Genomic DNA, 23,632 nt, shown 5'->3' with positions numbered 1-23,632 from the left:
AGAGTGATGCATCAAGGCTGTTATAGTTTTGACCTTGTTATGGGTCTACTATAGATATTCTCTTTGGCTCAGAGCTCTTGGTCGCTCCCTTAAGCAGTCTGCACACCCACCAACTGTTTATGGAAGTTGAATCCCACTGCCCCCCATATCTACTTGAATGGTAGAGGAACCTAGCGGGGGTAATAATGAAACTCACAGGTGAATGTTTAATAAATAGCATTCACGCTAGCTCATTTATCACCAGTTATGTTTATCCAGTGTTTTACTGAACTAGAGGTGATTTATTGCATATGAATCTTTCTGGAGAGATTATTAGGCTCTGAAATTCTATTGGTCTCATAATTCTGCATGGTACTTTGAGTGCTGTTAAAAGGAAAAGGGATCCTTGGCTTTATAAATAGAAGCAGAGTATAAAAGCAAGGAACTTACTTTAAACCTTTATCACTGCTTAGGCTCCAGCTGGAGTATTGTGTCCAACTCTGGGCACCACGCTTTAGGAAGAATTCCTTAGCGAGGGTGCAGAAGAGATTTATTAGAATGGTACCAGGGATGCGGGACTTCAGTTACGTGGAGAAACTGGGGTTGTTCCCCTTCGTGCAGAGAAGGTTAAGAGGCAATTTGATAGAGGTGTTCAAAATCATGAAGGATTTGGATAGAGTAAATATGGAGAAACTCTTTCCAGTGGCAGAAGGGTTGGTAACCAGAGGACCCAGATTTAAGGTAATTAGCAAAAGAACCAGAGGCAACAGGAGGAAAAAAGATGTACGCAGTGAGTTATGATTTGGAATGCACTGCCTTGAAGGGTGGTGGAAGCAGATTCAGTAGTAACCTTCAAAAGAGATTTCGATAAGTACTTGAGGAAAAATTTGCAGGGCAATAGGGAAAGAGCTAGTGTCTGTGACTAATTGGATAACTCTTCCCAAGAGGTGGCACAGGCACGATGGGCTGAATGGCCTCCTTCTATGATGTATCATTACCTGGCCCAGAACAGGCGAGGGCCCAGGGGCAGCACAGGCCAGCCCACACTGCGATATGTGTGCGCACTAGGTCCGTGCAGCAGGGCAGGTCTCCAGTCGTCTTGGTCAATCCTTGCTACTGGACCAAGACCTAACTCTGTCAAGCCCGTGTGGTGGCTGGTGTGCAATGGTCACCACATGTTAAAAAAATCCAGGCACAGGCATCTTCCACCCTTCAAGATTTAGTTCGGACCTGGAATTTTGGGTCCATCATTGAAACACCTGTGAACTTTTTGACGTGGAAGCAAGTCATCCATGGTTCGAGAGACTGTGTATGATGATGATTCTGTATAGCCATATTGGTAACTGGAACTATAGCTGCCAATGTACTGCTCATATCCCCACTGAATCTAGTAGCTCTAGTATGGCTGGTAATACTCGATATAGTTGTAGATATAGAGAAACATAGAAACATAGAAAATAGGTGCAGGAGTAGGCCATTCGGCCCTTCGCGCCTGCACCGCCATTCAATAAGATCATGGCTGATCATTCCCTCAGTATCCCTTTCCTGCTTTCTTTCCATACCCCTTGATCCCCTTAGCCATAAGAGCCATATCTAACTCCCTCTTGAATATATCCAATGAACTGGCATCAACAACTCTCTGCGGCAGGGAATTCCATAGGTTGACAACTCTGAGTGAAGAAGTTTCTCCTCATCTCAGTCCTAAATGGCCTACCCCTTATCCTAAGACTATGTCCCCTGGTTCTGGACTTCCCCAACATCGGGAACATTCTTCCCGCATCTAACCTGTCCCGTCCCGTCAGAATCTTATACGTTTCTATGAGATCCCCTCTCATCCTTCTAAACTCCAATGAATAAAGGCCCAGTTGATCCAGTCTCTCCTCATATGACATTCCAGCCATCCCTGGAATCAGTCTGATGAACCTTCGCTGCACTCGCTCAATAGCAAGAATGTCCTTCCTCAGATTAGGAGACCAAAACTGAACACAATATTCCAGGTGAAGCCTCACTAAGGCCCTTCTACAACTACAGTAAGACCTCCCTGCTCCTATACTCAGATCCCCTAGCTATGAAGGCCAACATACCATTTGCCTTCTTTACCGCCTGCTGTACCTGCATGCCCACTTTCAGTGACTGATGAACCGTGACACCCAGGTCTCGTTGCACCTCCCCTTTTCCTAATCTGCCGCCATTCAGATAATATTCTGCCTTCGTGTTTTTACCCCCAAAATGGATAACCTCATATTTATCTACATTATACTGCATCTGCCATGCATTTGCCCACTCACCTAACCTGTCCAAGTCACCCTGCAGCCTCTCGGCGTCCTCCTCACAGCTCACACCGCCACCCAGTTTAGTGTCATCTGCAAGCTTGAAGATATTACACTCAATTCCTTCATCTAAATCGTTAATATACATTGTAAAGAGCTGGGGTCCCAGCACTGAGCCCTGCGGCACTCCACTAGTCACTGCATGCCATTCTGAAAAGGACCCGTTTATCCCAACTCTCTGCTTCCAGTCTGCCAACCAGTTCTCTATTCACGTCAGTACATTACCCCCAATACCATGCGCTTTGATTTTGCACACCAATCTCTTGTGCAAAAGCCTTGTCAAAAGCCTTTTGAAAGTCCAAATACACCACATCCACTGGTTCTCCCTTGTCCACTCTGCTAGTTACATCCTCAAATGTTCTAGAAGATTCGTCAAGCATGATTTCCTTTTCATAAATCCATGCTGACTTGGTCTGATCCTGTCACTGCTTTCCAAATGCGCTGCTATTTCATCCTTAATGATTGATTCCAACATTTGCCCCACTACTGATGTCAGGCTAGCTGGTCTATAATTACCCATTTTCTCTCTCCCTCCTTTTTTAAAAAGTGGTATTACATTAAATTTTTTTGCTTTTTGGAATCTGTCCCCTCTTACTGTCAAGCTGAAAGAGGAAGTGATTACAAAAATTTAACTCGATCCTGAAAGGAGTCTTACAATCGCAGTACTTCTGCCGAGACAAACAGACTACACTCGTGCTCTCTCCAAGGAAGGGCTCCTTTAGTAACACAAAATGTCACTGATAACTGGCCAGTTAGAGTCCTTCCCTAGAGTGTCACCGTGTTCTTGTCCGTTTATTCACCGGCTAGTAGTAAGCAATCTCAGTGGAACCTCCAATGAATACTGTCGAAGACACCGATTCAAGGTAAGACTCTTAACACAAGCAGACTGTCAGATTGTTAGTTTATTTTTACTTGTATACAAGGGGAGAGTGCCCTAGACAAAGGCTTAGGGTACCAACTCCGATAATACACAGGAATTGGACCATATTTATACACCCAAGTAAACAACTCCTATCATATGTGATGGTTCCTCTATTTTTTTGTAATAGTGCAGAGTCTAGCAGTTAATTTACTTACCTCATCAGTGTTATCCAATGGCTACTTGTCTTAGCTACCCTTTCCTTATTTTGGGCTAACCTCTCCTTGCCCCCTGTACACACTGTCTTGTTTTTTTGGTTTACACATCTTATTGTGATTATAATTAGACAGAGAAGACAGATGACCTTAGCTGCTGTGAGGTAATGCAACCCCTGGTTTCAACTGCTGACAGCTTGTTTGGTATAGTTCCTGAAGTAAGCTCTAATTCCTAGGTTGACCAAATATAATGTCCCAGCAAGTCTTGGAATCTATGGTTGCTCTTTTTCTATCTTTCCACAGGATCAAGGGGTATGGAGAAATAGCAGGAAAGGGGTACTGAAGGAATGATCAGCCATGATCTTATTGAATGGCGGTGCAGGCTCGAAGGGCCGAATGGCCTACTCCTGCACCTATTTTTCTATGTTTCTATTAGCTACCCTCCAGTCCATAGGGACTGATCCAGAGCTGATAGACTGTTGGAAAATGATCACCAATGCATCCACTATTTCTAGGGCCACTTCCTTAAGTACTCTGGGATGCAGACTATGAGGCCCCGGGGATTTATCGGCCTTCAATCCCATCAATTTCCCGAACACAATTTCTCGCCTAATAAGGATATCCTTCAGTTCCTCCTTCTCCGTAGACCCACTGTCCCCTCGTACATTCGGAAGGTTCTTTGTGTCTTCCTTTGTGAAGATCGAACCGAAGTATTGGTTCAGTTGGTCTGCCATTTCTTTGTTCCCCATTATAAATTCACCTGAATCCGACTGCAAGGGATCTACATTTGTCTTCACTAATCTTTTTCTCTTCACATATTTATAGAAGCTTTTGCAGTCCATTTTTATATTCCCTGCAAGCTCCCTCTCGTACTCTATTTTCCCCCTCTTAATTAAACCCTTAGTCCTCCTCTGTTGAATTCTAAATTTCTCCCAGTCCTCAGATTTGTTGCTTTTTCTAGCCAATTTATATGCCTCTTCCTTGGCTTTAACACTATCCTTAATTTCCCTTGTTAGCCATGGTTGAGTCACCTTCCCCGTTTTATTTTTACTCCAGACAGGGATGTCCAATTGCTGAAGTTCATCCATGTGATCTTTAAATGTTTGCCATTGCTTATCCACCGTCAACCCTTTAAGTATCCTTTGCCAGTCTATTCTAGCCAATTCACGCCTCACACCGTCAACTTTACCTTTCCTTAAGTTTAGGACCCTAGTTTCTGAATTAACTGTGTCACTCTCCATCTTAATAAAGAATTCTACCATATTATGGTCACTCTTCCCCAAGGGCTCTCGCACAACAAGATTGCTAATTAGTCCCTTCTCATTACACATCACCCAGTCTAGGATGGCCTGCTCTCTAGTTGGTTCCTCGATACATTGGTCTAGAAAACCATCCCTAATATACTCCAGGAAATCTTCTTGCACCGCATTGCTACCAGTTTGGTTTGCTCAATCAATATGTAGATTAAAGTTGCCCATGATAACTGCTGTACCTTTATTGCACACATCCCTTATTTCTTGTTTGATGCTGTCCCCAACCTCACTACAACTGTTTGGTGGTCTGTACACAACTCCCACTAGCGTTTTCTGCCCTTTGGAATTCCACAGCTCCACCCACATCGATTCCACATAATCCAGGCTAATGTCCCTCCTTACTATTGCATTAATTTCCTCTTTAACCAGCAACGCCACCCTGCCTCCATTTCCACTCTGCCTATCCTTCCTAAATGTTGAATACCCCTGGATGTTGAGTTCCCAGCCTTGGTCACCCTGGAGCCATGTCTCCGTGATGCCAATTACATCATATCTGTTAACTGCTGTCTGCGCAGTTAATTTGTCCACCTTATTCCGAATACTCCTTGCATTGAGACTGGAATCTGGTAGCTTCACTACACGATTTGTTCTTTGTTTCCCCACATTTGGCCTTAAAGCTTTCCCCTGACGCCAACACCTTGACACTCAATAAGTGCTCATTTCTGTTCAGCTTCATCTGAGAACTTCACAAAGCCATTACCTTTGGAGTTCCCAGATTGTTTAAGTTTGTATTGCCCAGGTTTCAGTGAGAAACTGCAAGACCCCCAGAAAAAGGTCAGGGCCTTCAATTCTAATTTTCAGTACAAAGGAACAACAGCTTGCATTTATATAGTGCCTTTAATGTAGGAAAACATCCCAAGGCACTTCAGAGATATAATGAGAAGGACTTTCAGTGTTATAGAGCTAAATACAGATAATAATGTGATAATCATATCGTGGCTCAGTGCTGTTCTAAACAGGCAGGTTTAAGGTTTACTGCCACTGAGCGTGTCTATCGGTACTTATAAATACCAGCAGTCTGATGGGAGCTGAGGGGGGAAGTATGTATCAGGGGATAAGATCTGTTTCCATTCTTACAGTTTGGGAGCACTGCCGGGGTGCTGCCGATTTACACAAGCTCCTGACAAGCTGCTAAAAAATATATGACTGCAAGGGGCCATCAAACTGGATTGCACAATGATAGGAGTATCTAATACAGCGCCACTTGGGAGAGTGAAAGCTGCTTTACCTGCGGGTGTGGAAGGTATTGGGGAGCCCTCGGCTTGTATAGCATAAGCAAGCTAATTGCCCAGCACATTTAATTATCTACATTAGGTTTCCACGCAATGTTCAGTGACTGAGTGGATTAGTGTGGATCTTTTCCCACAGCTCTGAGTGCCTCCTTGTTCATAGAATCATAGAAATTTACGGGACAGAAGGAAGCCAGTCGCCCCATCGTGTCCGTGCCGGCCGACAAAGAACTATCCACCTTAATCCCACTTTCCAGTTTTTAGTCCATAGGTTACGACACTTCAAGTGCATATCCAAGTACTTTTTAAATGTGATGAGGGTTTCTACCTCTACCCTTTCAGGCAGTGAGTTCCAGATCCCCACCCCCCTCTGGGTGAAAAAGATCTCCTCAGCTCCCCTCTAATGCTTCCTTCAGTTACATTAAATCTATGCCCCCTGATTATTGACCTCTCTGCTAAGGGAAATAGGTCCTTCCGATCCACTCTATCTAGGCCCCTCATAATTTTATACATTTCAGTGAAGTCTCCCTTCAGCCTCCTTCTGCTCCTAAGAAAACCATCCCAGCCTATCCAATCTTTCCTTATAGCTAAAATTCTCCAGTCCTGACAACATCCTTGTAAATCTCCTCTGTACCCTCTCTAGTGCAATCACAATTGTTGATGTGTGTGTGTTTTTAATACATTGTAGAAGTTTTACTTAGGCTGTGGTCAAGTACACCAGCTCCATGTCCTTTCTGACACAGCCAGCTCCCCCAGGGAGCAACAAGCACACAGTGTTCTGGTGATCTCCTGGGCACTGATGGTCGAGCACTCGCTGTAATGGGGCGGACGGGATGCTTCACCTACTATGCGCTCGAAAATATCGTTCACTAAGTTCATTCACAATGAGGAGATGCCGGTGTCAAGGGTGAACCTGCTGCATCACTTTGTAGACATGAGATCATAACTCGTCAGCCTTGACCTTCACTTTCAGACAATCGGTGTCTTATTTAAGAAGGGTGGGAAAGCTAAACTAGGAAATTATAGGCCTATTAGTCTAATGTCAGTTGTGGGGCAATTACTAGAATCTGTTATGAGGAACAGTGACTGAACATTTGGACAAGTATGAACTGATCAGAGAGAGTCAGCATGGATTTGCAAAGTGTAAGTCTTGCCTAACAGAGTTGAATTTTTTGAGGAAGTAGGTAATGTGGTAGATAAGGGAGTGTCTATGGATGTTATTTATATGGACTTCCAGAAGGGATTCCACATAAGCGATTGTTAACAAAAATGAGAGTGCATGGAATTGGAGGCAACCTATCAGCTTGGATAGGGATAATGGTTATATATTCAAATTGTCAGAATGTGACTAGTGGTGTCCTCCAGGGATCCATATTGGGGGTTCAGTTTTTCACTACATTTATAAATGAATTAGATGAAGGAATAGAGAGCCATCTATCCAAGTTTGCTGATGACACTAAGTCACAGTAAATAGTGTAGATGGGAACAGAAAGTTGCAAAGGGACATTGATAGATTAATTGGGTAAAACTGTGACAGATGAGTTCAATGTGGGGAAATGTGCGCTCATCCACTTTAGACTTAAGAAAGATAGATTAGAGTATTTTCTAAATGGCGAGAAGCTGGGAACTGTGGAGCAAAGGGCATTCCTTAAAATTAGAGCTCGGCTGTTCAGTGGTGATGTCAGGAAGCACTTCTTCACACAAAGGGCAGTGGAAATCTGGAACACTCCCCCCCCCCCCCCCCCCCCCACCCCCCCCTTTAATAAGCGTGGGTATTCAGGGTTATGGAACCAAGGTGGGTAGATGGAGTTAAGATATAGGTCAGCCATGATCTAACAGGCTCGAGGGGCTGACTGGTCTGCTCCTGTTCCTATGTTCCTATCGGCAAGCACATCATTGCATGCCTGACAGTGTCTTCACACAAAGAAAATAGGTGCAGGAGTAAGCCATTCGGCCCTTCGAGCCTGCACCACCATTCACTATGATTATGGCTGATCATTTTTGCAACTTTAGTACCCCATTCCTGCTTTCTCTCCATACCCCTTGATCCCTTTAGCCGTAAGGGCCACATCTAACTCCCTTTTGAGCATATCTAACGAACTGGCCTCAACAACTTTCTGTGGTAGAGAATTCCACAGATTCACAATGAGTGAAAATGTTTCTCCTCATCTCGGTCCTAAATGGCTTACCCCTTACCCTTAGACTGTGACCCCTGGTTCTGGACTTCCCCAACATCGGGAACATTCTTGCTGCATCTAACCTGTCCAATCCCGTATGAATTTTATATGTTTCTATGAGATCCCCTCTCATTCTTCTAAATTCCAGTGAATATAAGCCTAGTTGATCCAGTCTTCATATGTCAGTCCTGCCATCCCGGGAATCAGTCTCGTGAACCTTCGCTGCACTCCTTCAATAGCAAGAATGTCCTTCCTCAGATTAGGAGACCAAAACTGTACACAATATTAAAGGTGTGGCCTCACCAAGGGGCCCTGTACAACTGCAGTAAGACCTCCATGCTCCTATATTGAAATCCTCTCGCTATGAAGGCCAACATGCCATTTGCCTTCTTCACCGCCTGCTGTACCTGCATGCCAACTTTCAATGACTGATGCACCATGACACCCTGGTCTCATTGCACTGCCCCTTTTCCTAATCTGTCACCATTCAGATAATATTCTGCCTTCCTGTTTTTGCCACCAAAGTGGATAACTTCACGTGTATCTGCATTATACTGCATCTGCCATGCATTTGCCCACTCACCTAACCTGTCCAAGTCACCCTGTAGCCTCTTAGCATCCTCCTCACAGCTCACACTGCCACCCAGCTTAGTGTCATCTGCAAACTTGGAGATATTACATTCAATTCCTTCGTCTAAATCATTAAAGTAAATCGTAAAGAGCTGGGGTCCTAGCACTGTACCTTGCGGTACTCCACTAGTCACTGCCTGCCATTCTGAAAAGGACCCATTTATTCCCACTCTTTGCTTCCTGTCTGCCAAACAGTTCTCTATCCACGTCAATACATTACCCCCAATACCATGTGCTTTAATTTTGCACGCTAATCTCTTGTGTGGGACCTTGTCAAAAGGCTTTTGAAAGGCCAAATACACCACATCCACTGGTTCTTCCTTGTCCACTCTACTAGTTACATCCTCACAAAATTCTAGAAGATTTGTCAAGCATGTCAAATCCATGCTGACCTGGACTGATCCTGTCACTACTTTCCAAATGCGCTGCTATTTCATCTTTAATAATTGATTCCAACATTTTCCCCACTACCGATGTCAGGCTAATCGGTCTATAATTACCCGTTTTCTCTCCCTCCTTTTTTAAAGAGAGAGAGAGAGAGAGTGCATGTGAGTATACCCTGACACAGTTTTAACACGTCCATTTTTTGTGTGTGTGTGTTCAATCGCACGAGTGCATATGATAATCTAAGTCCCAGTGGCCAGATCGAAAGGAGCTCGCCCCATTCTGACTGCTGGCTTGCAAGTGTATTGTTTTGGATGTGTTTGTGTCAGACACCCTGCGCAAGGGATCAGCTTTCCTAACGTGAGTCATTGTGCGAATCAGTTCTAAAAGGTTTAGAACTGGTGCAAATCCCGCCCACGCGGTTAAATGTCAATATCACTCAATTTTCTGGTGTAAGTGCATTTGCATAACTTCACAGCAGGCTCAGGTGAGTCTTAGGGGGACTCTAGACATGGGAGAGGAAAACTGTGTGTAATTCAAATTGAAAGGGGTGGTGCCAATTAAAGAGTCAAAATAGAGGGACGAAAAAACTCAGAAACCCTTTGGAGAGCCTTAAGCAGCACTTCAATTCCACAACAGTATTTTCCAAGATTGATAGGCAGGAGAGGAAGATGCGGCAAGATACAAGGAAGGGAATGGGAACCTGCGTGCAGACCAGTCTTCCTACAAATGCCGAAACAGCCTAGCTCCTGAGCCCCTGTTCTCAGTAAGGGTCACCAGATGGAAGTCCGGATGGAGCAGATACTATGCCTGTTTTCCAGATTTTCGTCTTGGGGGCAATTACTTAGAAACACATAGAAGATACGGGAACAGGTCATTTGGCCCAACCAGTCCGTATTTGCGTTTACCGTCCACACGAGAAAACGGTTCAAATCGTTTTTCCCACTCTGTTCCCATATCTCCACAACCCCTTTTCCTTCATCCACCTGTCCAATCTAATTTTGAATTTTTACACAGTTTCTGCCTCAATCATTAAGCCTGGAAGTGAATCCCACAGCATCACAACTCTATGTGGATAAATTTCTCCTGTCTTCAACTACATTACAACAGTGTCTACACCACAAAAGTACTTTATTGGCTGTAAAGCGCTTTGGGATGTCCTGAGATCGTGAAAGTTCGCTATATAAATGCAATCTTTTCTTACTGAAAACAGTCTTCCTTTCACACCACTAGCAGGGAAACCTGCCATGTACTGCAGACGCATTTCTCACTCTCGTAAGGATGCTGACTGAGGTCAATTGAAGCACCCCCGCCACTGGCCAAGTTGAAATCAGCTAATACAGCACAGATGTACCAGATGTTACTCAGTGCCACATTGGGATTGAGTTACAGGGATAGTAATAGACGCCTGGGAGTGAGTTACAGGGATAGTAATAGATGACTGGGAGTGAGATACATGAGATACGTCTGGGGGTGAGTTATATTGAGACTAATGCATCCCGCCAATGTGATACCTCAAGTACAAGTTCCCTTTGTCTCTGTCAGTTGTGATGTGCACTGGAACCTCCCTCTAACCTGTCTGACATGGTGGCACAGGGGCTTATTTTGAGGCATGTTGATGGGAACAGAGCTATCGATTTTATAGAAGCTGGACAAATTGCGCACACTTCCTGTAAACACAGTCTGGGGGTCCTATACTTGGGGTGGGGGGGGGGAGGCATTTACTGCTGCCAACTTTTGTGTTATTTACTGTTTTCCTTCCCCCCCCCCCCCCCTTACCAACTATAGAAATCTAATATCCCACGCGTTATCCAGGGAGACTAAGAAAACACAATCCAAACGGCAAGAAAAAGTGCAGCAGAGTTTAGTGATTTATAAATATTTATGTACCTGACTGTGCCAAAACTTGGATCGGTTACACCCCGGCCATGGGCACTTTCTGCAGTTACTGTTTCAAAATACCTATACTTGTTTTCTTTTCGTTTTAAAAATGGACTCAAAAGTCCATGAACCTGAATTTCAACAATGATTGAAACAATGAAATTGAAATGAGTCTCAGAATGATTAGAATCTTAAGTGTGATTCAGAGATACCCCACCAAGTATTACTGAGAATATTCAAATGCTTTCCCGCCCATTCTCTGGCCATCAAGGAGCGAGGTTGCTATAAATAAAGGTCAGGGCCCATTCCGTCACTGCATACTGATCGCCAACAACAGTGCGACCAAACTCACCAACACTACCCAACTCTTTCAACCTTTGAATTCCCAAACATGGCACTGAAGGTTAAGGTAAGGCTGGCTGTTATTTCTACAAGGTGATCTAACCCTAAGGTTTTTATGACTATGGCGGGGGATTGAGAAGGCTGTTCGCTGTGGTGATGGGTTGAATTATCAGGGATCCTGCACAGCTGGGTAAACGTCTAACCAACCAGGAGCTGTCGGCAGACTGACACGTGTGAGCCATGTTGTTAGTGTACAGGTACTAAAAAATAAAAGCCAGTTGACTTTTTTGGAGAAATGTTTTAGTCTGTTTAACATAAATGCTAGCATGGACTAGTTGGGCCAAATGGACTGTTTCTGTGCTGTATACTCTAATCGTCGCAAAAATCTGGGCAATGCACAATGCAGATGTGGGGGCTTGTAGCAGTAGAGAAGTTTGTTGAGGTACTGGGGGCTACCAGACGTGTAACCCGTGTACCGAAGGCTTTCCACAATCATGGATGTCAGTCATACCCAGTCTAGACAGATGGCAGCGATGTGTCTGAGTGACTATACAGCCTACAGATAGTTTACATTTCAATCATCATATATGAATTCATATTTGTTTTGTCTGTGGGCTATGACTATCAATGCTAGTGACCTTTGCCCTCTCAACCTTGGGCTGTCCCATTCAGGGTTCGGTGGTGACCAGCCTGACATAAATTGACATTTTTCTTCAATTAATAAAAGCCTTATCAACTGTATAATAAAAATGAGTCAGAATGCACCACTTTACCCGCTAACTGTTCCAGCAGTGCATACTATAGGAGAGAGTGCCAGCATTTAGAAAGACTGCACACAGTTTTAACTTTCCTGCCAACAGAACAGCCTCAATAGGGATCACTGGATAATATTGAGAGATCTGTGACTGATTGTCCTTGCCACATCCTCCCCCATCAAGCCCAGTTATGTCTGTCTGTCAGTTAGGGCATTCCATCTTGGTTGGGATCGGCTGACACACTTTTAAGAAAGGAAGCTGGACCTTAATCTGTGTGATTTACTGGGACTTAAATCTGTGACAGTACGGTGGGTTTTATCATTAATGTTATTTTTGTAAACAGTTTAGATCACAGTGAGATCTGGCAAGATATTGGGGGATCTGGGCTGGCCATGAAAAAAAGACTTATTAGATTGCATTTATACTGCCGCTTTTGTGTGTCATTGTGAGCCAGTTCCTTGGACACCTTTTTATAGAGAGCCGCATGTGTATATGCACAGAGCTCTCAGCTGACAGGGAGACTCAGAGCCAGGAGTAGTTCAAACAAGTTGTTGTCTGTCTGTGTCAGACCAGTAGCTGCAGTATAAATAAACCCTTAAGTTTCTGGGTTCACGTTCCAGTCCAGAGACTTGAGCACAGAAATCTAAGCTGACACTCCCAGTGCAGTACTGAGGGAGTGCTGCACGGTCGGCGGTGCCATCTTTTGGATGAGACGTTAAACCGAAGCCCTGTCTGTTCTCTCAGGTGGACGGAAAAGGCACTATTTCGAAGAAGAGCAAGGGAGTTATCCCCGGTTTCCTGGCCAATATTTATCCCTTAATCAACAAAACTAAAAAAACAGGTTATCTGGTCATTATCACATTGCTGTTTGTGGGAGCTTGCAGTGAGCAAATTGGCTGCCGCGTTTCCTGCATTACAACATGCCTACATTCCAAAAGTACCTCATTGACTGTAAAGCGCTTTGGGAGGTCGCAAAAGGCGCTACAGAAATACAAATGCAGTTGTTCTCCTTGGTTAGTTTGGCTCGCTCACACTGTAGGTATCAGGAACCTTGCTGAGGATTCCTCCCAATGATGTCACCAGCATTGTTAAATGTCTCAAAAAAATATTTCAAAAATCAACAGAAATGGATGGAGAGCCGTCACACACCGAATGTCGAGAGGCACTGGGATTAGATTTAACTCTTTCATTTTTAAAGCGATGAGGTACTTTTGGAATGTAGGCATGTTGTAATGCAGGAAACGCGGCAGCCAATTTGCTCACTGCAAGCTCCCACAAACAGCAATGTGATAATGACCAGATAACCTGTTTTTTTAGTTTTGTTGATTAAGGGATAAATATTGGCCAGGAAACCGGGGATAACTCCCTTGCTCTTCTTCGAAATAGTGCCTTTTCCGTCCACCTGAGAGAACAGACAGGGCTTCGGTGTGATTTACTGGGACTTAAATCTGTGACAGTACGGTGGGTTTTATCATTAATGTTATTTTTGTAAACAGTTTAGATCACAGTGAGATCTGGCAAGATATTGGGGGATCTGGGCTGGCCATGAAAAAAAGACTTATTAGATTGCATTTATACTGCCGCTTTTGTGTGTCATTGTGAGCCAGTTCCTTGGACACCTTTTTATAGAGAGCCGCATGTGTATATGCACAGAGCTCTCAGCTGACAGGGAGACTCAGAGCCAGGAGTAGTTCAAACAAGTTGTTGTCTGTCTGTGTCAGACCAGTAGCTGCAGTATAAATAAACCCTTAAGTTTCTGGGTTCACGTTCCAGTCCAGAGACTTGAGCACAGAAATCTAAGCTGACACTCCCAGTGCAGTGAGGTGTGAAGTTTCTTTGGTGGCGAAGCTCTCTGTTTGGATCATTGTGAGGCCGACCACCCGAGCTCAGGGAACCAAATCTGCTTTCAGTAGAGGAAAGAAAGTCGAAAGGGGACATGACTCAGGTTTTTGAAATGCCTGCGTGGAATGGAAAGTGTAAATGTGAGACAGAGCTCGAGGCAACCAGCAAGAGATGTACAAGCCTCAACCAAGTCATGAGATTAGAAAGACTCTCAGCTAAAGCTGCTAAGGATGTGTTGATTAATGCAATTAAAGAAAAAGCTGGATAAATACTTGTGGACAGGGATTGAGAATAGCAGGTCAGGTACAAAAAGAGACAGTTGAATACTGTGTTAAATGATGGTACCTGGGTTGCTAGAACCGTTGAAATGTCATTTTAAGAAAGGAGCTGATTAAGGACGAATAGCGGGAGATGGGAGCTGAACTGTTTTACTCAATTTGCCTTTGGGTTGGAGGCTGAGGGAGGTGGGGTGTGGTAGGGGCAAGGGAACCACAACTTGCATTTAGACTACTTTTAACAGAGAAACATCCCAAGGCACTTCATGAAGGTGTAATCCGACACAAATGGACACTGTGCCACAGGAGCAGAGATGAGGAATGGCCAAAAGCTTGGTTAAAAAGCTGTTTTTTAAGGAGGATCTTAAAGGAGGAGGGGCTGGTGGGGAGTCACAGGGAATTCCAAGCTGTGGGGCCTAGAAAGCTGAAGACGCAGCCTCCAATGGTTGGGCAAAAGGAGGAAGATGCACAAGAGGCCAGAATCAGAGGAACAGAATTCGATGGGGGAGGGGGAAGGTTTTAGGGCTGGAGGAGTTCACGGAGATGGGGGAGGGGCCGAGGCTATGAAGGATTTAAACACAAAAATGAGAATTTTACATTTTGAGGTGTTTGCGATTGGGAGCTAACCTAGGTCAGTGAGCACGGGTAATTGGTGAGCAGATAGATAATATAATAGATATTATCTGGTTAGGATTGGTGGATGCACACAGACAGAGATAATCAAATACTCTGTGCAGCAATTTTGCTCAATTGTTGCCGGGGCCAAGAAAATGCCATTTGTAAAAGATACCAGGTCCGGGTTGAACCTTGGAGATGTGGGGAAATTGCACAACATTTTCAATCTGAGAATGAGAGTAATTGAGTTGGACTGAGTTACTATCCAGATGCTGAAGTCATGGGAACATAGTAACAGGAGTAGGCCATTGAGCCCCTCGAGCCTGTTCCACCATTCAATGAGACCATGCCTCCACATACCCGCCTTTGCCCATATCCCTTAATACATTTGGTTAACAAAAAATATATCAATCTCCAATTTAAAATTATCAATTGATCTAGCTTCAGTTGCCGTTTGGGGAAGAGAGTTCCAAACTTCTACCACCCTTTGTGTGTAGAAGTGTTTTCTAATTTCTCTCCTGAAAGTTCTGGCTCTAATTTATAGACAATGCCCCCCTGGTCCTAGACTCCCCAACCAATGGAAATAGTGTCTCTCTATCTACCCTGTCTGTTCCTTTTAATATCTTGAAAACATAGATCAAATAACCCCTTAACCTTCTAAATTCCAGGGAATACAACTGTCTATCTTATTTGTCCCCATCAATCTGCACTGAACTGAAGTGTGAGAAGATACAAGTGTGCACAGTACTACCAGCCCGAAGCAGTGAGTGTACACAATGCCTAGCGAATCACAGATAAACTATAATGAGTAAGAGCAATGTATTTATATGGGGGTGGGGAGGTCCGCTGCATGATTGTTCTGTTTGACACCGGCACAGTGTGACCCCTTGGTGTTTCTTATTACTATTAACAAATGTGAGAAAACTGGTGGAGGTATCTGCCCAGTCATGTGGACACTCACTAGGTCTCCCTATGATACCTCCCTAGGTCATTGATATGAAAGGGCTGACCATTATATCCATGGGCAGCAAACCCACTAAACTCAGAAACAAACAGTGAGACACAAGTCAGCAATGCCTTTTATTTTATGATGGCTGTTTTGACAATTTATTGCAGCGAGGCAGCTCTTTGGTAAGATGCTGGTGGCATGCAGTGAGGAGGTTGGTTGATGAATCTCTCTCTCTTTTTGCAGGTTGCCTTCTGTATCGTTACACTGCTCACAATTTCCACCAAACACCATCCAGGAGTGTTGGGAAAACCGGCTAATTCCTATTCCAGCTTTCAACAAAACGACATTGAGAACTGGATTCAGAAACTGAGCACGCAACCTGTTGGTCTTTCAAATGCTGAGGTGAACAGTGTGGCTCAGTGGACATACAGGTAAGGGACACAATTCTCTTAAATTGTATCGTGCACTTGTCTGTAGGTTACCAAGAATATTTTTGGCAATGTTTGTTCATAGAATTATAGAAATTTACAGCACGGAAGGAGACCATTTCAGCCCATCGTGTCCGTGCCGACCGACAAAAAGCTATCCAGCCTATTCCCACTTTCCAGCTCTTGGTCCGTAGCCTTGTAAGTTACGGCACTTCAGGTGCACATCCAAGCACTTTTTAACTGTGGTGCGGGTTTCTGCCTTTACCACCCTTTCAGGCAGTGAGTTCCAGATTCCCACCACCCTCTGGGTGGAAAAAACTTCACCTCAAATCCCATCTAAACTCCTACTAACTACTTTAAATCTATGCCTCCTGGTTATTGACCCCTCTGCTAAGGGAAACAAGTCCTTCCTATCCACCCTCTCGGCCCCTCATAATTTTATACACCTCAATGAGGTCTTCCCTTTCCAAAGAAAACAACCCCAGCCTTTCTAATCTTTCCTCATAGCTAAAATTCTCCCGTCCCGGCAACAGCCTCGTAAATCTCCTCTGTACCCTCTCCAGTGCAATCATATCCTTCCTGTAATGTAGTGATCAGAACTGCACGCGGTACTCTAGCTGTGGCCTAACTAGTGTCTTATACAGTTCAAGCATAACCTCCCTGCTCTTGTATTCTATACCTCGGCAAATAAAGACAAGTATTCCATAAGCCGCCTTAACCACCTTATCTACCTGGCCTGCTATCTTCAGGGATCTGTGGACATGCACTCCAAGGTCCCTATGTTCCTCTATACTTAGTGTCCTACTATTTAATGTGTATTCCCTTGCCCCGTTAGCTCTCCCCAAATGCATTACCTCAAACTTCTCTGGATTAACTTCCATTTGCCACTGTTCTGCCCACCTGACCAGTTCATTGATAATTCCTGTAGTCTACGGCTTTCTTCTTCATTATCAACCACACAGCCGATTTTTGTATCATCTGAAAACCTTAATCATACCTCCTACATTCAAGTCTAAATCATTGATCTATACCACAAAAAGCAAGGGACCCAGTACTGAGCCCTGCAGGACCCCACTGGAAACAGCCTTCCAGTCATAAACACCCAGTCACAAAAACACCCATTGACCATTACCCTTTGCTTCCTGCCTCTGAGCCAATGTTGGATCTAACTTACCAGTTTGCCATGGATCCCATGGGATTTTACTTTCGTGACCAGTCTGCCATGTGGGACCTTATCAAAAGCCTTGCTAAAATCCATATACAGTGCATCAAATGCACTACCCTCATCGACCCTCCTTGTTACCACCTCAAAAAATTCAATCAAGTTATTCAGACATGAACTTCCCTTAACAAATCCATGCTTCATCCATGTCTTTCTAAATGAAAATTAATCCTGTCCCTCAGAATTTTTTCCAATAATTTTCCCACCACTGAGGTTAGACTGACTGGCCTGTAATTACTCGGTCTATCCCTTTCTCCCTTGTTAAACAGAAGTACAACATTAGCACTCCTCCAGTATCACACCTGTAACCAGAGAGGATTGGAAAATGTTGGTCGGAGCCTCTGCTATTTCCTCTCTCGCTTCTCTTAACAACCTAGGATACATTTCATTCAGGCCTGGGGATTTATCCACTTTCAAAGATTCTAAACCCCTTAATACTTCCCCTCTCACTATGTTTCTTTCATCTAATATTTCATACTCCTCCTCCCTGATTGCAATGTCTCCATCGCCCCTCTCTTTTGTGAAAACAGATGCAAAGTACTCATTAAGAACCATACTCATGTCTTCCGCCTCAATACACACATTGTCTTTATGGTCTCTAATAGACCCTACCCTTTCTTTAGTTATCCTCTTGCTCTTAATTTATTTATAAAACATCTTTGGGTTTTCCTTGATTTTACTTGCCAATATTTTTTCATGATGTCTCTTTGCTTTCCTAATTTCCTTTTTTGATTTCACCCCTGGACTTTCTATACTCCTCTAAGGTTTCTGCTGTATTGAGCCCTCGGTATCCATCATAAGCCTTCCTTTTTGCTTTATCCTATCCTGTATGCCCCTTGACATCCAGGGGGCTCTAGATTTGTTAGTCCCACTCTTTGTCTTTAAGGGAACATACTTGCTCTGAACCCTCACTATCTCTCCCTTGAATGCCTCCCATCACCCTGACACTGATTTATCTTCAAGTAGCTGTTTCCAGTCCACTTTGGCTAAATCACATCTCAGTTTAGTAAAATTGGCTTTTCCCCAATTGAGAACTTTTATTCCTGGTCTATCTTTGTCCTTTTCCATAACTACCCTAAATCTAACTGAATTATGATCACTAAAATGTTGTTCCACTGACACCCCTTCCACCTGCCCAGTCTGGATGCTGGGGGTCAATCAAAGTTGACAAGACTGAGACTGATAGATTTATATTTAGTATGGATATCGTGATCATCATCATAGGCAGTATCTCAAAACGAGGGTGACTTGCTTCCATGCCAAAAAAGGATGAGTTCACAGGTGTTTCAGTGAAGGACCTAATATTCCAGGTCCTGAACTACATCCTGAAGGGTGGAAGATGCCTGTGCGTGGATTTTTTTTAACGTGTGGTGGCCGTTGCACACCAGCCACCAGTAAGTGATATGGTGCAAAGACCATAGTAAGTGGAGTTGACGTACAGATTGGCCATGATCTGATTGAATGGTGGGGCAAAGCAGTGTAGGACAAAATGCGCAGTGTGATATTTATTCTTTAATTGGGGGAATTGTCTTTTTATCTCCTCATAAACTACATTTTTATTTAATTTAATGGGCTCTTTAACCTGTCACAAAACCCCAAGCAAAAACCATGGCTTTAAAAGAAACAAATAATTTATTATATATCAAACATGGACCTAGAGTTAAACAACATCTACAGTTCATACACGATTTAGAATTGCTTTAACAACAAAAATAGGAAAACATTCAGACTCAAATGCATTTTCTTATTAGAGAAGAATGCCTATATTATGCTCAGTGGGTAGCACTCTGAGTCAGAATGTTATGGGTTTAAGTCCCACTCCAGAGACTTGAGCATAAAATCTAGGCTAATACTCCAGTGCAGTACTGAGGGAGTGCTGCACTGTTGGCGGTGTCATCTTATAGTTAAAGACGTAAAACTGAGGCCCCATCTGCCCCCTCAGGTGGACATAAAAGATCCCAAGGCACTATTTGAAGTGGAGCAGTGGAGTTCTCTGTGTCCTAGCCAAATTTCATCCTTCAACCAACACCTGAAACAGATGATCTGGTCATTATCACATTGCTGTTTGTGGGGTCTTACTGTGTGCATATTGGCTGCTGCGTTTCCTACATTACAAGTGGCTACACCCCAAAAGTACTTCACTGGCTGTAATATGTTTTGAGACATCCTGAGGTCATGTAAGGTGCTATATAAATGCAAGTTTTTTCTTTCTTTCTTCAACTCCCTAAAAGAAAGTTTAACATAAAGTTTGTTGAGGTCTTGTAGATATCTCGGTGCTCTCAGGTAGTTTCATAGGACATGTTCTTTTCTCAGGAGCGGGGCAACGGTGCAGGAAGTGATCTGGAAGAAGCAGCGATGCAAAGGCAGGACTTCCCCCATATGGTCATTTTTACAGTGGCCTTGATTGGGGGCACACCTTTGGGGCAGTAGTTGGGCAACAATAGTTCTCTTCAAATACAGCTCAGGATCTAACTGACACTCCCTTCATTCGTTGTCTTTGTGGCTCAGTTTTATGCAGGTTTCAACAGCAGCAACTTGCATTTATGTAGCGCCTTTAATGTTGTAAAACATCCACAGGAGCGTGATCAGACACCAAGCCACAGAAAGAGATATATTAAGACATGTGATCGATTCGATGTTGCCAATGGCATTGATCGATATTTTTTCTTTACAGTAATGACTTTGATACTGGTCGAACTCCGCAGATCCTAAGGAGGGCAAACTGCAGCCAGACGTCCTGCTTCATTAATAATATCTACGATCCCTTCTACTCTGCTGTCAACCTGGCCATCAAGTTACCGGTGCTGAGGCACGTGAGAGGTGGCTCGCCCACCCTGGACTATGAGAATGTGGTGATTGCCTGTCTCTGTCTCCACACCAACTTCTAGCCACCTGATCCCAGCTTCGGCTCCAGATTCCCATTTTCAGACTGCCATCTGTGAACTTCTTTTTATTTTTCGGTGACAACATTTATATAAAGCTGACAACTCTTTAACTGCCAAAATAAACTGCTTTAATGTAGGGAATGTGTCGTATAGATTTATATTACACAGAATTACATTAAATGTACAGCGCAGAAACAGGCCATTTGGCCCAACTTGTTTGATGCCCCACATGAACCTATGTATCTCACCCCATCAGCATATCCTTCTATTCCTTTCTCCCTCGTACTTATCTAAATTTGTTCTAATTAATTTATATTTAATTTTATTTATATTTTGTGATTAATTTTATTGTTTTTAAAGTATTTAATTTTGTAATTGTGACTGTTTTCCATGTCCCATTACTTGGATTTGAAGTTATTTTTAATAGAATAATTCAAAATCTTCACCTCTGTTCTGTTCCAATTTATTTAAATGGGTTCTCTCATGCCTGGATAACGAGTGGGCGCCTCAGGGGGTCAGTAAAGGTTCGACCTCCCGAATCCAGCAACGTCGGGACCAAGGCCCAGCCGGTTTTCGTGTTTTTCTGGACTTCGGAACGTCTTTCTGACGTCACGAATCTGGAAACATCCAAGCCCAGGTTTGGGTATTTCCGGATTTCAGAACATCGGGGGGGGGGGGGGGGGAACGGTGCTCGCCGAGGAGCTGTTCGGGTCACTGGCCCCGTTGATGAGGTCGTCGGGCGGGGCCAAGCCGCTGAGGAAGTGTTCGGGTGGGGCCCTGCCGCCATGGAGGATTTTCTTGTCTGGTTCAGGCAGCTGAGGTAAAGGGGAGGGAGCAGGGTTGGGGCCAAGGCGGGGGGAGTCCGGATATCAGAACATTTCCGGTTTCCGGACGACCCCGCCACGGATCGGCCCGGATTCCGGAACTCTGGATTTTGGAGGTCGAACCTGTACTGGGGTTAACATTGTGTAAAGTGCTTGGAGTCAGAAATAAAACTGTTAGCGTCTCCCAGGGACACCAAGTTGGGAAGGTGGGGAGGGGTGGGTCGCAAACAGTTGGGATGAGCCAAACCAAATGCTAAGAGACCTGGATAGGTCAGGAAAGTGGACTGGTGGGTGGCAAGTAGCATTTCATATGGTAATGAGGATAAGGATTAAATAGAATAATTAATTAGAATTTAATTGTGATGTTTAAGATGACTAAAAGATTTTATAAGGTAGATGGAGATAAACTATTTCCTCTGGTGGGGGGATCCAGAACAAGGTGTCAAAACCTTCAAATTAGTGCTCGGTGGTTCAGGGATGATGTCCGGAAGCAGCTCTTCACACAAAGGATAGAGGAAATCTGGAACTCTCCAAAAAGGCTGTCGGGGCAGGGGGTCAATTAAAACTATCAAAAATGAGAATAATAGATTTTTGTGAAGGGTATTGAGCGATATGAAACCAAGGCAGGTAAATGGAGTTTAAGACACAGATCAGCTATGTTCGGACTGAATGGTCTACTCCTGTTCCTATGCTTGCTGACTACAATGCTCCATCTAATGAAGAATTGTAGTAACTGGCATGAATCATGCCCCCCACTCAGGGAGTTAAGCCATGTTTGTTGGGAGCGCACTGATTTCATAATTATGATGATCTCCGCTGCAAGTGCAGTCATCAACCGGACGAAATCCGGAAGTTGGGACAGAGTGCCACTATTCGTTTCGGAGAATATAAACTAAATGGCCTCAGGCTGTAGGACGCAACACAGGAGAAGGACCTGGGGGGTGGCGGGAAGACTCACTAAAACCAGCAGAGTGTGGCAGTGGAAGGAAAGCTGATGGGATCTTGGGATGTACCGTCAGAAGGACCGAGTACAAAGCGGTGTTTTCTGCAGCACCTTCGAGGCGTTAGGACGGGAAGAGATAGGCCGAGCCTACGATGCCGGGTTGCCCACTCCCGTACATCCGTGACACGCTATTCTGGCGGATGAAGAATCTCTCGCTTAATATTTAATAATTCAATGAGATGGAGTGACGCCACCCCACGTCTTGTTACGCCCGCTGGTCTGTGTTAATGGCAACTGAGAGTAATGCCCATTATAACTGGGCTTCCCCAAAAGTGAAGAGCAGGTTCAAATACAGTTAAAGAGCTAGAAAAAGATTATTCTTTACTATTTTGAGAACTTATTGGTCCTTTTTTTCAGAACTACTTTTTCTTGTTTGTTTTCTTTTGGTTGGCACTGAGCTTCCCGTGAGCTTTAATATTTGTGTGACTGCAGCATCTTTCCTACCATCAGCGGGTTGGTGCTGGGAGGATGAGAAAGAACATAAGAAACAGGAGTCGGCCATTTGGCCCCTCGAGCCTGCTCCGCCATTCAATAAGATCATGGCTGATCTGATCATGGACTCAGCCCCACTTCCCTGCCCGCTCCCCATAACCCTCGACTCCCTTATCATTCATAAATCTGTCTATCTGAATATCTCGATAAATCACTCCCCATTTTAAAATAACTAAAACAGAGTGCAGAAAATGTAATTCCAATTTCCACCCTTCCCTCACCTTCACATGGTCCATCTCCAACTCTTCCCTTTCCTTCATCGACTTCTCTGTCTCCATTTCTGGGGATAGACTATCAATAAATACTGTTGGGTTGGGTGGCGCTAGAGGTGCTTGTACACCCACATCCGTGGACTCCAGTTGGCCAGGCCTCTCTTTTGCAGGTGATTGGTGCAAATGGTCCGTGTTTCAATGGGACAGCACGCCCAATGGCACCGACGCACGTAAAGGCCTGACGAACCATCATGATGGATGGGTCTTCAAAGGCTTCCAATCACAGTTTGTCATGCTTTGCATGGTGCTGCATTTTTTAATTTGTTCGTTCACGGGATGTGAGCGTTGCTGGCAAGGCCAGCATTTATTGCCCATCCCTAATTGCCCTCGAGAAAATGGTGGTGAAGCTGCCTTGAACCGTTGTAATCCATGTGGTGAAGGTACTCCCACAGTGCTGACTTTGTTGTAGCGGCTTGCTAGACCATTTCAGAGGGCAGTTACGAGTCAACCACATTGCTGTGGGTCTGGAGTCACATGTAGGCCAGGTAAGGACAGCAGATTTCCTTGTCTAAAGGACATTAGTGAACCAGATGGGTTTTTCTGACAATCCAGTAGTTTCATGGTCACCATTACTGATGCTAGCTTTTTAATTCCAGATTCATTTGATTAACTGAATTTTAATTTCTCCAGCTGCCGTGGTGGGATTTGAACTTGTATCTCTGGATTATTAGTTCAGTAACATAACCACTATGTTACTATACCCTCCTACAGTGCTGTTAGGGAGGGAGTTC

At 44.1% G+C, this 23,632-nt stretch overlaps 1 long non-coding RNA gene across 1 annotated transcript in view; it reads left to right on the top strand.

The window, feature by feature from the left end:
• The window catches only part of LOC139268223 (uncharacterized), a 46,247-nt gene extending 25,801 nt beyond the window's left edge, over nucleotides 1-20,446 (top strand). The window contains exons 2-3 of the long non-coding RNA XR_011593988.1: nucleotides 16,019-16,206; nucleotides 20,100-20,446. This is a non-coding gene — a long non-coding RNA (uncharacterized lncRNA). The remainder of the gene's footprint in view (nucleotides 1-16,018; nucleotides 16,207-20,099) is intronic.
• The last annotated feature ends 3,186 nt before the right edge of the window (nucleotides 20,447-23,632 follow it).

The sequence above is a fragment of the Pristiophorus japonicus genome, chromosome 8, assembly GCF_044704955.1.
Source record: "Pristiophorus japonicus isolate sPriJap1 chromosome 8, sPriJap1.hap1, whole genome shotgun sequence".
Classification (NCBI taxonomy): Eukaryota; Metazoa; Chordata; class Chondrichthyes; family Pristiophoridae; genus Pristiophorus; species Pristiophorus japonicus.
The sequence above is the reverse complement of the archived record's forward strand: the minus strand, read 5'-3'. Positions and strand labels throughout refer to the sequence as shown.